This window comes from Amblyomma maculatum, chromosome 4 (genome assembly GCF_055883805.1).
Source record: "Amblyomma maculatum isolate TAMU_Amacu chromosome 4, ASM5588380v1, whole genome shotgun sequence".
Taxonomy (NCBI): Eukaryota; Metazoa; Arthropoda; class Arachnida; order Ixodida; family Ixodidae; genus Amblyomma; species Amblyomma maculatum.
The window spans coordinates 32973235-32990519 of NC_139347.1; the positions used below are offsets into that span (position 1 = coordinate 32973235).

At 47.7% G+C, this 17285-nt stretch overlaps 1 protein-coding gene across 7 annotated transcripts in view; it reads right to left on the bottom strand.

Annotated features, from left to right (window-relative positions):
* The window catches only part of NaPi-III (Na[+]-dependent inorganic phosphate cotransporter type III), an 81472-nt gene that overhangs the window by 48235 nt on the left and 15952 nt on the right, over positions 1-17285 (bottom strand). The gene's annotated exons all lie outside the window — the stretch shown is intronic.

Here is a 17285-nt window from a genome sequence, read left to right on the forward strand (position 1 = left end):
GAGCACATATGACACTCCCCTGTTACAGCATGCGTGAACAGTGATAAGGTGATTTGACATTCACGGGAAGGGTATGAAGTGATATGATGAAGGTAAGCAAGGTAAGAAAGTCGAAGAGGCCTTCACCCTTGGGTGAAGTCAGGCTGATGATGATGATAATGAGAAGTGCGCCTATGCAAACCCAGCCGTCAATCCTTAAAAAAACATGGGTGAGCACATATGACACTCCCCTGTTACAGCATGCGTGGATAGTGATAAGGTGATTTGTCATTCACGGGAAGGGTATGAAGTGATATGATGAAGTCCAATTTCATGCTGATTATTTTTGTATTTCATTATCACCCAGTGTCATCACTCTCACTAGAGAAGGTGAGCAAAACAGGGCGGATGATAAGAACCGAATAGAATCGAACGAGGGTTGAATTATATACTCCAAGGAAACGAAATCCCGGAACTATCGACGACTGCCGATAATTAAGTGGTGGTTTATCGTGAAACATGTATACCGCGGGTGTCCTAGCTAGCTTGTGCCAACGGTTAAACATTAAATATTTGAGATAGGCCTCGGAAATCAGTTGCATACAGCTGTCCATGCTCACCAAATGCAATTTTTGTTCCGTAAATAATTAGTTTAATTTTCTTTAATAATTACTTTAGACAATAAATGTAATTTACAAAGTTCGAGAGCACCTTCAGAAACCCCCATTCCATTTATTTGCGATATACCAAGTCACACGTATATCTTCTCTTCCAGTCTCAAACAGAAGGCCGCGAAATTCAAAAACAATTAAGCGACTAGCGCATTGTGCTGCCCTTAACCGTGGACTGAGTGAACCAAAATCACCCGCGGCCGTGTCTCGACGGCCCGGGGCCCGGTTCCAGAACTGATAAGTTGGCGACGTCTACAAGACGGCCAAGCCAGCTCGCTGCAACTTGCACCGTCACATATGCGCCGATTGGCCCACACGGGCGAAGAAACCGCCGCAAACATATCTGTCTGCCGCTGCAAACAGGGTCATGCAGCCAGGGCCGCAGCTGATTTTGGTCACTCAAGCCACAGTTGAAAGTATCCCAATCGTGGCGCGCGAATGCGCTACACGACTGATTGTTTTCTTTTTTTTCGAGAGCTTTCCTTGGAGTTCGGAAAAAGATACAGGTGAGGCTTTCCTTATCGCAAATAAATGTAATGGGGGTTTCTGGAGGTGCTCTCCAGCTTTGAAAATAACATTTATTGTTTACAGTTAACATTAGGGAAATTAGAAAAACTAACCTAAATAATAATTTCCGAAACAAAAATTGCCTGTGATCCGCAAGACGGCTGGCAGCTGTATGAAACTGGTTTCCCTGGCCTATCTCAAGTATAGAATTTTTTAACCCTTCTAAAAGTTAGCTGGGACATCATGGACGAATGTTACGTGTTTTTGAGTATAAAAAGCAGTCCTTCCTGAATAAAAAATCAGTTGCTAGTCAGCGCCGTGTTGTCTCACTTCTACTCTGCGTCCGTATTTTTTTTTTTTCTTGCGCTGTTACACCATGTCTGATTTGTACTAAATTAGGTTATTCAGCTTGGACTCTTTATTTCGACTTTGGACTTTTAAAAAGCCAATTAAGAAAGAAAATAAGTGAATGCGGAGCTAAAAAAATGAGGTTTTCCTATATGAAGCAGGATTTATTATTTCTTTTGTCCTTTTAAGTTGGATGCACGAGTCCTCACTCGGCGATTTCCTGCTGTGTTTAAAACTGCTCTGTGTGCACTTTTACCGGCAAAGCATAAACTAGTTTAAAGTAGCAAATCCGATTGCTCTAACACTCTTGAGTTTCAATATCTCCGTGTGCGCAATGCTGAGGAACGTACAGTGGAACTGCAATCTCGTTAGGACACGGGCCGCCATTTGCCACTGATTCCCGTTTCTTAGCTGGAAGAAATGTAGCTCCCCCTCACCTAATTGGTACGCGTTGCCTGGCAAGGAAGATCTAACCTCTCGCCGTATGCAGGCGAAGCGCAGTTTTTTCCCGGTTGTTACCCGTTTAGGGCAGTTACTAATTGATTGAGCAGGTTTCTTAACAACACGCAAGTACACTAAGTACTGACGTGAAACCAAGCGCAACCATGCGTCACAAAAAAGCGGCACGTTTTGGCTACCGCGGCGGTTCAGCCACAATTCAATCATTACCGTCGACAGGTAGACCACGTGATGCCGCGCCTTCCTGCTCAACTCAGCGCTGCTATGGAACGATAACATGACAACAGAGTCTCTGGAAGTAAATTTCAACTTCCGTTTCTTACAAAAAATGGCGTTTTTTTTTTGTACTACAAGAAATTATAAGGTTTAAAGGACGATCGCCATCTTTTTTTTTTTTTTTCCAACAGAACTTTAGTTTGATATACTACTGTAACTGGAAAATGCGCGTACTTGAAAGTATCAACAAAATAAATATGCAGGGCTTCTTTCTGCACGCTTTTACAACACACTCTCGAATCCTGCTGCTTCAGTTTGTCATTAGTATGCCAGCAGTGACGGTAGGAAACTGCACACGTGTCTTTTTCTTACACCACTTGCAACAGTTGTACATTTGCTAACGTACAAGTTTTCCATTACTATCCCTCATCAGACACTATCGACGCTGTTCGTCTTGTGATGCAGCGTCAAGAAGGTTATTGCTGCTGCATTCTTCACTCGAAAAACAAAAAAGCGTGAGAAGCTCCATCAGGGCTATCATTTAAAACAGCAGTATCAAATCTCTCGTGTTCCGCCGTGTTTGTGTGCGTAGTGAAACGTTTCGAAGCTCGGGTTAAAAAAAAAAAAAGAAAAAAGAGAGAGAGAGAGCAACGTTTCAGTACTCGCGTCCAACGTCGATCGACCGATCTATCAATCTATTGCAATCATAATATCAATAATACCAATAAAACTTTGACAGCACCGCAGAGACTGCATTCGAGAAATGCGAAAGCCTCAGTGTCGCTGCAGCACATGGTGCATATACGCGATACACCGTGTGCAGCAGCAATGCTCAGGCTTTCGCATTTCTCCAGAGCAGATTCTGCAGTACTCTCAGAATTGTTATTATTAAAGCGAAAGCTTCACAAGCCACATTACGCGAAAATCCCGTTTGCCGACGTGTGGACCCGATGGTAACCCCAAAAAGACTGAGTCTTCACGTTAAAGATCCCCACGTGGTCGATATTATTCCGTAGACCTCCATCATGGCTTTCTTCTCTCTTTCCACTTTCACTCCCTCCTTCCACCCATCCCTTGCGTTGCGGTTCAGGTTTCCACAGAAACAAGTGACAGATACTGTGGCTTTCTCTTCGGAGCTAGCCTGCCCCCGACTTTTTATCTATTGTAGGCCGTCATTGCACCCGCCACCGCTTCGATGGTGGACGACGACTGTTGCGGCGAGCGTCTTTCTCTCCCTCTTCTTTTTATTTCTTCTCTACTTTCCCTCTCCTGTCCGCACGAGGCAGGGGAGGTGGCTCAGCTACAAAGCCATTAGCAGGCCCGTGATTTTCTTTTCCTTCATCCTACAGCCACAACAACAACAATAACAACTGTGAACCAATTATTATTATTCACGCAGACGGCTCGCACAGCGGGGGGGTAGAGGGAGCACAGCGGAGGAGTGATTGATGCTGACATGTCCTGGCGCGCCGAAGCGGGATGGACGGGACACTTGCAGATGCATTGAGGCCACAAAGAGTAATGCTTTCGCCTTCTCACACGTAGGCGGTCAAATGCCTGTACCGAATTTATTATTATTACTTCATTGAGTCACCTCTTTCGCTATTGCCGGTTTTACCCCCGCCTTCCCCCCTTCCCTTGCAGCGCGGTTGAGGCATCCACGGAGTAAGTGTGGCAGATACAGCGCTTTTCTTACAAACCAATTTGCAGTTTTACTACCGTACCCTTTAGTGCTGCAGCACTACTACCACGCATTCTCCCGAAAATCAGATGTCTGAAGCCGATTTCAGTTGTCCACAGAAACACAACCACCGCCGATTGGCCTGCTTCACTGACCACGAAATTGTGTTTGCCAAACTGTGATTCGTATCCGACGCCATTGCCAATAAAAGCATTACTTTGGGAAGACCGTCCCTCTGAAGCACACGCAATGCGTGATCTCCATGGAAGCATGGCCGCCTGATTAACACAGCAAAATAACAATTATTAATTGAGACACAGCAGACACAATCCTGTCAAAACGTCCTGCTGCTGCTGCACGATATTCCGTGAATAACTGATTTAAGCAGTCTGTATTTTTCTCTCCGCTTACGCTCCCATCTTTCTCCCTCCCTTCACAGCGCGGATCAGATGCCCACGGAAAAAGTGACAGATACTGACTTTACTGTAAACCAATTTAAATTTACTTATTATGACGAGTGCATTCGGCAAACGCAATAGGAGATTAATTTCAGTTACATTTTTTTGAATGCCGATAGCATTTTTTTTATAAAGGCACAGCTCTAACCATTATCATTTTTGCGTCAACTACGCGCAAACATACTGCTTGTTGCTGACAAAGTCAAGGGACGACTTCGACATCTGACCGAACAGGAATACTATATACGTGTCACCAAAAAAAGGAAATAATCGGGGATGCACTCGTGGGAAATAATATTCGCCGACGAGAAAATTTTACGTTGCCTTTGAAAACTTTCAAAAATAGAGATCGAAAAGTCCAGTTCCTACCACGCGCACCCCCCTATGCCTGAGGCCATTTCAGGGTTCGAAAAAACTGACCACCGTACAAATGGACCGCTGTCTGGACGTTGTGTCCCGCGCATGCGTTTCAGCCGTTTCCGCCACCGCCGCACGATGGTTTCAGGCCCAGACCAGCCTCTCCGTGACGTACGCATCAACTGCAAAAGCTGCGCCGCTACGGCAGAACTCCGTGACAGGCGTTATCACTGCTGTTTTCAAGCCTCTGCGCGGCAATGGTTCCCATAAGAGTCGTTACAGCGAGCACACAATGGAACTAACAGCCCTTCGCCGTAACCAGCGTAGTTGCAGTCGACCTTGACCTGCTTAGGAACGGTTTGCCATGCTTAAACTTTTCCTTTTTTTTTTTAACCCGCGTTCAGAAGGCAAGCAGATGTTAGAGCAATGGGTTTGGAGAAATTTGCTTACTCGCAACAAATCCATCTGCACGAAGACATTCGCACAATTACAGTTTGCATATGTAGCGCTTGTCTCGGCATGTAGTAGGTATATGCACTGTTCCAGGATTCAATCCCGGCTACAGCGACCGTGTCTGCATAGAGACCAAATGAAAAAGGCGCCCAAGCGCTGTGCGATGCCAGTAAACAGTAAATATACCCAGCTTCAACAAACTATTCTAGAGTCCTCCACCAAGGCACCTATTTTTCTTTTTTCTTAGTTCGCTCCAGGCGTCCATCTTCCGGCCCGCAGTCGTAGCGCAGTGGTTAGGATGCCTGATTGCTGTGCCGGAGTACCCGGAAACCCAACCGCCGGCGGCTGCGTTTCGATGGAGGCGAAATGGAGAGTCATCCGTGCGCTGCGCGATGTCAGTGCACGTTAAAGATCTCCGGGCGGTCGAAATTACTCCGCAGCCCTCCACTAAGGCACCTCTTCGCGCTTTCAATTCTTCCCTTACAGCGTGATTAAGGTGTCCACAGAAAAGGCGTGTGGCAAATACATATAGCGCCTTTCATTTCCTGCAACTCAATTAGAAGGCGCGGTGTCCGCCGTGAAGCGAGACAGCTACTGCGCTTTATACATGCCTACATAAACCTATATCACGGCGAATGTTTGCAGGGAAACAGCTACATGCACAATCCTAGAAACACTGTCGCACCCCTCAGAAAAGCGGCACGAACTCGTCTGGGCTGCAGCGGCAACTTCGTGCTCGACACAAAAGGTAACGTAATTCTAGCACCTCGGAAGATCGGTTTGCTCAGGCTTATATGATGTAAATGCGACTCAGGCTACGGGGAAGCCGTAGTAAAGGCTACGAAAATTTTCACCGCCGACGGGGTTCCTTAACGTGCACTGACATCGCACAACACCCGGGCGCCTTGCTGCTCGCCTTTGTTGGAAAGAGGATGGGATTGAACCCACGCTCTCGGGTTCAGCAGTCGAGTGTCTTATCCAATAAAGAAAGCCTTATCTCTACATTGCATGCTGCCACGTACAGCAGAACAGCCATGAAGTCCTTCGGCCCGTAAATATGCCCACCGGGTAGTAAATCATACAATGTGCACACATCCGCATCTCACTCATATCGTCCTCTCACGTGAATGGATGCAGCGCGCTCGGAAAGAGTTATGGCGATAAGCGAGCTTTATCACATCACGACGCTGGCGTCCCGTTAAGAATGTCCACGGTCCGGCCGCGCACGGGCGCGACGAGGTGCCACTCCTCCGGCGCGCCGCCACCAACGCAGACTCCGATACGTTTCCCAGGGGAATAGAAAGGGGGGCGGCGAGCGATAAACACTCTGTTTGCAAGGAAAACGAGCCTCGTCCAAGATTACAGATCGTCCCAAGACCAATGTGTGACGTCAAACGCGAGGAGTGTGCACGCGCTCTGGAGCACGGGGACGTCGGACCCGACCTGCCCGTTTGGCGAAGAGTGACACACGCACTTTGTCCACATGGGGATCACGCCTCCAGAACGTGGCATAAATAGCAGGTCTTATCACCCACAGAAGGAGCGGCAGCAGCACTTTGGTCGCCGAGTGTACGCGGCACGTATGCGTACGCGTTCAGGGGGCCGCGCAAGGCGGACACAGACAACCGCCGCTGTTCGAAGTTCGAGTGGCCCAGTCGAGACACTGGGGTGCCCCTCGGTCGTCGCTGTGTTGTCTCCAACACACGCAGCCAAGAAAAACACGGCCAAGTGCAGGCGCACAACACGTGCAGAAAGGAGACCGTGCCAGCCGACTGTGGACGAAAGGGACGCAGACATCATGGGGACGATGTAGCGACGAAGACGGATCTCCTGGCTCCGACAACTCCGCAACGGTTGGGGTCATGCTCTGGCTACTTTGGCTCTCTTCTCGCAATACCAAACCTAAGACATCAAAAAATTTGGCCGCATTCTCTATTCGTCAAATGCGCCAAACTCATGAGCACAGAGTGGAAAATCGGCTGACGAAGCGAAACTCGTTTGCCTGCCGATGATTGTCAGTGCCCCGAAAGAAAGCAAGATGAACCCTCCCCGAAGAGAGGGAGGAAGAGCGGAGCACCAAATGAAAAGTGCAGGAACTTCGTTTTTCATTGGATGGAGATGGTGAAAACATTTACTGCGTAGTGTAAGAGGGGATAACATCACTGGAGATTGTATACATACACTAAGTTGCATCCTCAGTCTCGAGAGCGTTTAGAGAAAAACGCGGCGTCACACACACACAAAAAAAGTCGATACTATTGGCTGGAAGCCTCGCTTGAGTGTGTGCCGTTTGTTTCGTCCTTGATTTGTATCCAACTATAGACGTTGCTGCACACTACAAAAGTAAAAATATCGACAACGAATGCGCTTAAATCGCAGTAACGCTCAAATAAATTGGCCAAACCGAAAAACAAAAGAAGATGTAGGTCCGTCCGTTTGCCTTCCGCCCGCAGCTCCTAAGAACCCGTACCGACAAAACGATGCTGCTGCGGAAAACCTGGTAACCCCACTATAGATTCGGAGAAAACTTGCCCCTCTCCTAACAAGGGTGATCAGTACTCGACAGAAGTGCGGCACTCATTTTTTTTTAATTTTCTTTATTGCTAATGTACATAATTGCAATATATACAAGTTCGCGAGGCCGTTTGCCGGTCGTGAAAAATGGAGTCGTTTCATTTGTACAAACTTCCTAAACACGAACTTTGCTACAGCACCACAGTCTGAATCTTTCAAAATATCGTCCGTCTTAACAATACTCTCAACAAAGTATTCATACGCAGATCTCGCTCCAGTGCAGTCCCAGCAAGAGTATGGCATCGTATGGTACTGCATTGTCGTGAACGGGCAAGAACCTTATATCTTGCGATGTAAGAGGAAGCTTCTTAATGGTGCGCTGTAACACGTCCCAAAACGGCTTTTCTTCGGACGTTATTGGGTTCTATGGTGCATAAGAAGGATGAAGTTACCTGCCCCAAATGTAAAACGGGGAGCTAATATCAGCTAGTACCTATGTCTCTGCCCGGTGGGAAGCATTCGTAGCATAAGGTCCTTCGAATGGTCCGCAAATCCATATAAGAAAAGGATAAAAAAAAAAAAAACGTTATTTTAAAAGATTAAACCTTATTTGTGAATATCTGAGACGTCAGAAGAACACCGACTGTAGCAGCTCCATGACTGCAAGCCGGTTTAAACATACCAAGCGCTATCTGCTAGCACCGATGGATTGAACATGCGACAGGACAATATACGTGAGAAGACACCGGAGACAAACCGCAGGTCAGCTGCGCCACATATTTATAGGTTCGGCGGCGCAAACAAAATATTTAAAGACTGCAGACGGACCTAATGGAAGAAGGAAGAAAGCAAGCAAGGTTTACCAAACGCCGGGATGGTTGTCATGAAGTCACAAACGCGAGCAGTTCGATGAAGCGGCCGTCGACAAAGCGAGCAGATTTTCAAAGTGCGCTTGAATAAACGCTTCCTACTATGGTCGGACAGAAGGGTGGGGAAAAAATGTATTTTACTCTTTGAATGAGCAGTTTAGTTGCCTAGTTGACCTACAGGGTTTAACGTCCCAAATCGACTAAGGCTACATGAGGGACGACTTAGTGGAGGGCTCCGGAAGTTTCGACCACCTGGGGCTCTGACATCGCACTGTACAGGGACGCTTTGACTTTCGCTCCTATTTCTCGTCCCAAATTAGAACCACCTGCTGGAAGAATGCTTGTGATTCGCTCATTTTCTGAAGAATGGGGACATGTTAAATGTACAGCCGCGCTACCACGGCACATCGTTTCAATAAGCATCCGGCTGCAGCATCCTATTAGTTCAAAAGCACCCATACAATCGTCAGAGCCAGGTAAAGGCTTTGCTTGCGCATGACGCCTGATTGGCCCGCCAGATTGTGACGTCACAGTCCACGTGTCCTGGAGAGCGCAAGCCAAACGGTGCTCTCGCATTAGCCCCGTTAAAACCCGGATAAATTGAGTGCGAAAACGCGTTATACGGTCAAACCGAATCAAGTATTTCGCGACTTGCATATGCCCAGCTCAGGTGAAAAAAAAAAAATAAAAAAAAAATAAAAAAAAAATAGAGGGTCTCTTAGATGTCTCTTAAGAAGAGAGTAGCGAAAGCCTACACTTCCTATCCTATAACTTGCCTCCCATCGTTAGCCTCTTGTCGGCATTCGTTGCAGTGCTGCATATAATTATAATTGGTTTACAGGAAGGAAATGCGCAGAATTTATCACACTTTTTCCGGCAAGTGCGAGTTTGGACGGTACATCATCGCTCCTGTCGCGTGGCGTTCCTTGGCGCGTGTTCAAATGTGGCATTGCAGATGGCAGGGACGCATCCCGCCTCGGCCAATCAGAACGCCGCAAAAGCGAGACACATTTTGTCCACGACAGCAGGAGCCATTAAAGGCTTTCGCCTTAAAAAAAAAAAAAAAAAAAAAGAAAACGTCGCAGAGGAGCGGTTTCGAAACCAGCAATTCCTCAAGGGAGGCAAGGTACGGAACGGCAGTCTTGAAGCACTTCAATACAGACTTTGATGGGGGCTGCAGCCTGTGTGGAGCAACCTTCTCGCACGTTTTCCACATGGCCTGGGCCTGTCCATCCAATTCCCACCGTTCCCAATCCTTCATTACCCACCCTGCTAGGGAGACCTGGGAGGCGGCGCTGCTCAGCTGCCATGACCAGTCCCAGCGGACCTTGGTCGCCAGGGCGCGAGCGGCGTTAGACGCCATTGGGGCTCCGGAATAGGAGCTCCACCTAGATTTGTGAGGGCCTGGGCCAATAGGGCCTCCGTCCAAACACCTCTTCAAATAAATGTTTGTCACCACCCCCACCGACTCCTCCGCGTGCAGACAACGCACTCTCATGTTGCGCGCATCGTCGTCTTCATCAACTCTCGTCTGTGCGCAGAAGCTTTCGCACGTCCTACGGAGTTCGCTGCGTCAAACCATTCAATTGTCCTGTTAACACCGAAATTCAAAAACTGAATTCGAAGTGCCGTTATTTTATTTTTTTTTTCCTCTTTGGTTTAAACCTAGAAGTCCAATCCATAGTAGGCTCGACGCCCTCCGGATTCTACGAACAGTGCGGCCCCACCAGGGAACCTTCTTCCCCGTCAGCGGGTGAGGCTCAAGAGAGTCCAGTGCACAACATAGCAACCGAATTCCGGGCACAGGGCATGCACCTTTTCCAAGAGGGCTTAAATCACGAGGCGGTGACTTTTGTCACCTGGCTTGTCTTTTATATTTTGTTTCTTAGCGGTTACCTAAAAAAAATCAAGAAAAGAGCCTGCCTACTCTTCTGACTTTGTGCCAAGATATAAGGGCTAGAAATAGGAGCACGGGCACTTAGGTAACGATTAATTTCCCTAGACCGGCGCCAGGTCCGAGCGCCAGGACAGGTTCCATCCGGCTGACATACCTAAAAGAATTTTCGCAACTCAGCTGCGTATCTGACGGATACCTTTTTATTTTATTTATTGCTTTTTTGGTACAATGAATGCAGTCGGTATATGACCGCGTAGCCAGGCAACTCTGAACTAGTTCCTGACTATAAAATGAAGCGCAGATCGCAAATAGCTTGTGTTCGAAGAACGCGCCACGTCCGGCGCCAGAAAGCAATAAAGTCGCAAGAAAGCCTCTTAGAATTTCACTGGGAGACGGTTCGCATATTATCAGCTGACACGTGTTTACGATGTACTCGTGCTTTCGTGGCAAGATAGCATCCGTCGCCCGGAAACTGGGTTTCCCTCACACAGCGGTCCAGTGCTCTTTTTTTTTTTTTCTTTCTGTTAAGCATACTTAAAGCGAAATACTCGATCGATCGTTCGACCCCCACGCGTTGTTTCATCGAAAAAAAAAAAAAAATATCCCGCACACAGCCTCCATGGAAGCGCCATAGCCTCCCGGGTTTCATTATATAATGGTATTAGTCTAATGCTTCGTTCTGCCTGTGTTAAAACAGCAATCACACGTGTCGGTCAAGTAAACATGAGAACACCAGGCTTGCCTGGAAAGTATTACTCAATACGTTCTTTTCACAGATAACGTCAAAAAAAAAAAAAAAAGAAAAAGAAACAGCATCTCAAGCGAAACAGCCACACAATGTCGTTAGTCCTTGGCGATCAAATGAAAGCACGGGTCCGGCGGGCTCCACGCAAAGGTTTAACAGGCTTGTACGTGGACACCAGATCAACAAACAAGGGGACTCAGGGGGGCAACCGCGGAAGGAAAGTAAACAATGATGCGACCGAGACCGGCGCCGCGATAATGCTATTTTTCGCGCAAGCAAACAACCGAGCACACAGCGCTGCGGTTTCAATCCGGATCCCCCCCCCCCTCTCAAACACACACACACACACACACACACACACACACACACACACACACACACACACACACACACACACACACACACACACACACACACACACACACACACACACACACACACACACACACACATACACACACACACACACACACACACACACACACACACACACACACACACACACACACACACACACACACACACACCCGTTTTAACAGAATTTCTGGGAAATGTTCGGAGTCGTGAGCGGCTATATCCGCGGCCCGTCCATCGAGAGATGAGGCAGTCAGTCAGTCAGCCGGGTGAATCTGCCAGCGGCTGCCCTTAGCCGATGTACCCCGGAGAGGAGTGCGACCATGATAAGATGTCTGTGCACGATTAGGTCGGTGCGACCCTCGTCGGTGCAAGTGATGCTGAAACAAAGTCTGGGCAAGCCTGAAACAATCGCCTGCCTCGGTGACTTGCCCCGAACGGGGCATACGGCTGCACGCGTTCGTCGTTTGTTTTCGGTCGATGCTAGCAGTCGCAGAAATACAAGCGTTTACTGAGATTTTCATATGCGCGGAAGAATACTGAACAGACTGATTTATTTGGTACATGAAATGAGAACTTTCGCGCACCAGGGTATACCTAACACAAGCAGTGTACATTTTAAGCAGACGTCACATTTTGCAAAGAAGGACACGATGGATTACAGATGCGACTTCTCAGTACCTCCGTCAACACGTTAAAAAAAAAATGGTCAGATAAAACGCTGAAATCAGAATAACTTCGCAAAAAGAAGGTGGAGGAAGGTAATCGCAAATTTTAAAGTAAGAAGCAAAGCAAAGTTAGTCTTGTATACTGGAGAAAACCTGTAAGGGTCAAGTTGCATTTAAGAAGGAAGGTTCCGACAACTGCTTCGAGTCAAAGCAGTAGCCAAATACGCAACCAGAACGCGAAGTCGCTGGAACACAAGCTCAATGCGACGCGGCCGAAGCCAACAAAGAAAGGATATGCGATGTTGGTCCATAGTAAACAACCGAGCTTCTTGACTTGCTGGTATACATAAAATAGTTCACAACAGGCGCGGATCTCCTGTTCGCTTCTATACAATGGGAGACAAGGCCCACGAGCGAAGCCGCGGATGGGAACTCGATCCCGCGTTCTTGGGCGCAGCACTCGAGTGCCCTAACTATTGCATCACCGCGCCAAGGCAGACATCGAAGGAGTCGAGTGCGTGAAAGCTGCAGGTAATGGATCCTATGCGTTTTTGTGCTAGCGGCTAAAATGATGTCATGATTGCCGACTAAAACTTCGACGGTGTTTTCTACGCAGCGTACAGCAGTGGGTAGGGAGCCCGACGATACCATCTATATAGCTGTGGTACATTTCTACCCTAGGCTTATAGAAACATTTTCTTGCAGGAAGGAAACCAATGCCACCAAAGATGAAGGCCGCGAAGTACCTTCTTAAGGCATCGGGAAATGCGCGGCAGAATCGGTGCGAAGGCATTGCAAAGATGAAACGTCAAAAACAAAGACGCGACCGTCTAGTTTCTTTGCCCTCCTTCAATGCCTTGAGAGAAAGTCCGAAGGTAGTCGCAACTTAAATTGGCAATCACGTCATCACTTTAAATGCTAAGGCAAAACAACTGGGCATGCTTATTAATCACACCAATCCACGCACGCACATTAGAAGTCTCAAAAAAGCTGTTCATCTCATTTCATCTTCCTTTTAATGCACTTCACTAGCACGGTGCACAGAACGAATGGACAGGAAATGGCCAGATGCTAGCTGAACTTCAGCTAAACCACGACACCACGCTGATCTGCTTCGTTTCCGTACATATTAAATGCGATGCAATTCTGCACAAAATCCTGCGTTGGGACGCCCCTCGTATCACCTGGGAACGCTTGCCGCTCAAGATAGTATACCTCTTTGTTAGAGGATGCTAGAACGCTTATCGCCCCTTTTTAAATACACCTCTATTAGATTCATCTAATATCTACACGAAAAACTTCCACAAAATGCGGGTGCTCATAAGCACGGAGAAGAAGGAATGGAATAGAACAGGCGACAATGGACAGTCAAATGCCCCACTTAGCGCTGTTCCCGTAATCTTGCAAGATTACAGCACACCCCTGTATCCGACACAGATCTTACAATAGAAAAAGAAGTAGTCTGCAGACGGCCCGAAGATCAAGGAACGCCAGTATCGCGATCCTGCAGTTAATGCTAGGCGAGTAGAAAGGACGGAAGGGCAGTAGTCGTAACAACAGAGAGATTTAGCACACCGTGATCCGCGATCCGCTACCGTGACCCGCCACCGCGCGTTCCATTGCGCATGCCCAGATAACTTTGATGCCGATAGATGGCGCCACATACTTAACGTCGGCACATTGACCTGCCGGATCGGAACCAATCAGTTTGTGCGTCCCGCCCACGAGCGGTAGAGGGTCACGGTGGCGGATCGCGGATCACGGTATGCTAAATCTCTCTAATGTGACATTACACGAGCACCGCGCAGACGAGCTGACCATTGCCGCCGGTGCTTGTGAAAAGCGCGCGTACTTCGCTTATATAAGTTCTGTGCACTTCACGCACTCTTCTGGCACATTAGAAGTCTACTACTGGGTGGAATAAAAGAAAACGATGTGTTCTCCCACTGTCTAATGTAAGAGGTTAGATTGCACGGAGTAGATCATGCATGCCCTGATAATGCAGGACAACAGTGAAATACGCCCTCGACTGCCGTTCAGCGCCTGTCCTGTGTCGTTTTCTACGTGTAACAGCACCGCGCACATCGCATTTCCCTGCTGCCCCAAAATTTATTAGCTATCATACAATGCTTTACCACTATTTCCAAGGTTTGCCATCAATACAATATGCCCGACGGCAGTGTATACGCCGGGAAATAGATGTTACCGGTACCTGCAGTAGTCCTGGCACAACAGGTCCAGCAAACAATTATACAACTCACGAGACCACAATGTTACTTCGTGAAACTGACTGCGGGAGGTCCTGTGGTGACGGTTATCAATCAATGACAATCATAAATTCAGACTGGTGGACACGACCAGGCGATTTTCACGTTGGCGAAACGTCTACGCTAACCATTCAAACTAGTATATTATTCTTCATTCGTAGATGACGTCGCCAGCTCAGACATATCAGCTTAACGGGGACAGTCGGCGAACAAGAGGGGTGGAAAAATACGTTCGGTGGGCAGCCGCTCGGGTTACGCCATGCGGGTAGCGCAACCGGAGGCGACTGCGGAACCCCTGACGGAAAACCGCGCAGAAGGCGTAAAAGACGACGCAATACGACAATAAAGAAGCCCTGAACTTTCTGACCGTAGAATCGCACACATAACTGTCAACTGAATTAGTGCCCTTTCATTACGCTAACAAAAGAGCGCATGGCACTCCTTGATAGGGGACGTTGAAGTGAATGCGTTTAAAGCAAGCAGACTCTTTTGACCCGAAATAAAGTGGAACTTGCGCAGGAACTCCAAAGCTTTCTCAGAAGTGCCTATTTTCATTATCCTTTTTCACAAGACATGAGAAGAAAATAAGCTCTCTTGCCCATTAAAGACTTCCCAAAACGGGGTTTCGTATATTTAAATTATTTAGAACATCAATATTTCATCATTCCTTTATCATCGACCTTGCGCGCGTGTTAATGCATGTACATATTCCTTTACTAGCCTACGACTTCGACTGCTGCGAGTGTAGCGATAAACGCGACGTCAGTTCCCATTAAACAGCGCTATTATGCAATGTATTGATAATGCGATCACAGAACAGTCTGACCTCCACTACTGCAGTCCTAGACAGAAAAAGTAGAAAGGTAGGCTTGAAAATCAATATGCAGAACACTAAGGTAATGTTCAACAGCCTCGGGAAGGAACAGCAGTTTACATTAGGTAGCGAAATACTGGAAGTAGTAGGCGAATATGTCTACTTAGGACAGGTAGTAACCGCAGATCCGGACCATGAAAAGGAAATAAGAAGAATAAGATTGGGATGGAGCGCGTTTGGCAAGAACTCGCAGATTATGACTAGCAGCTTACCGGTATCGCTCAAGAGGAAAGTATACAACAGTTGCATCTTACCTGTACTCACCTATGGGGCTGAAACGTGGAGGCTAACCAAGAGAGTTCTACTTAAGTTGAGGACAACCCAGAGGGCTATGGAACGAAAAATGGTAGGGGTAACATTAAGAGATAGAAAGCGTGCAGAGTAAGTCAGAGAAATAACTCAAGTTACCGACATTCGACAGTCGAGACGGGCTGTGACAGATTTTCTGTTCTTGGGCTCCAAGATTACCTCGGAAGGAGACTGCAGCCATGAAATTAGGAGACGCCTGCTTCTGGGAAAGAGAGCAATGGTTAGCCTTGACCGCCTAGTAAAGAGCAGAGACATTAGTCTGCCAACCAAGATCCGTATAACTCGTGCTATGGACTTTCCAGTTGTGATGTATGGATGCGAGAGTTGGACTGTGAAAAAGGCTGACCGCCGAAGAATTGACGCGTTTGAATTGTGGTGCTGGCGAAGACTCTTGAGAGTTCCTTGGACTGCCAGAAGATCAAATCAGTCGATATTGTCGACCATAAACCCTGACTGCTCATTGGAGGGTCAAATTTTAAAGTTAAAGCTCAGCTACTTTGGTCATCTGATGAGAAGAGAGGAGTCGCTGGAGAAAGATTTGATGTTGGGAAAGGTTGAGGGTCGCCGGAGAAGGGGTAGGCAGCGAACGCGTTGGTTAGATGGCATCCTCGAGGCACTGCAGATGAAGTTATGTGATGTTAGGAAGATAGTGAGAGACCGGAAAGCGTGGCGTGACATGGTCCATAGGGTCACGAAGAGTCGGACACGACTGAACGACTGAACTAAACTAAAACCGACATTCTATAGTGGAAATTAAGAAGAAGAAATGGACATGGGCAGGACATGTAGTGCGAAGAGAGGATAACCGATGGTCACTGAGGGTAACAAACTGGATTCCAAGGGAAGGAAAGCGTAGCAGGGGCGGCAGAAAGTTAGGTGGGCGGATGAGATTAAGAAGTTCGCAGGGGTCAAGTGGATGCAGCTAGCACAGAACCGGGTTAAGTGGAGAAATATGGGAGAGGCCTTCGCCCTGCATTGGGTATAGTCAGGCTGATGATGATGATGATGACTGCAGTCCACTTCAACGCTGTCCTTCAAACATGCAGTACAGGCCGTCTGGTCTGCCACTGAAAAAACGCTGCTGATCAAAAGACGCTATAGTGATGAGAACACGAGCTGAATGGCGATTCGATTCCAGTACGTGTCAAGGATGTATAGGGTCGTCCACTCTTAGTGCGAACAAGCATGCTCTCTTCAGAGCGCCATTGCCTCAGATCCGACCATGCATTGAAGCAAGGTCGCCCAATATGCGAAACCCTGCTTTCAGTCGTTTTGCTATGATGTGCGGCCGCCTCGGAGGTAATGGCGCTTTGAAGGAAGCATGCATGATTGTTCGCATTAAGAGTGGACAATCCTGTACGAACGCGACCGCGTTTGCAAACGCAATGCCTGACGTCACTGCGCAGCCCATGCCGACTGAGACGAGAGTGCGCGAAATGCAGCCACATGATATCTCGCTGTACACAAACATCGGCTATTTTTTCTGTAAATTTTTCTGCAGGTTGGCGGGCTACTTCTCTACGTCTGCCATCCGCTACTCACCCATAACGCGCTACAAACGAGCCTATAAAATATTTTGTGCTCTTGTCGTCCAGGCAAAGCATGCAGGTAGCATATTAACATATACTTATGCGCAACACAAGAATGCGCGCATGCGCG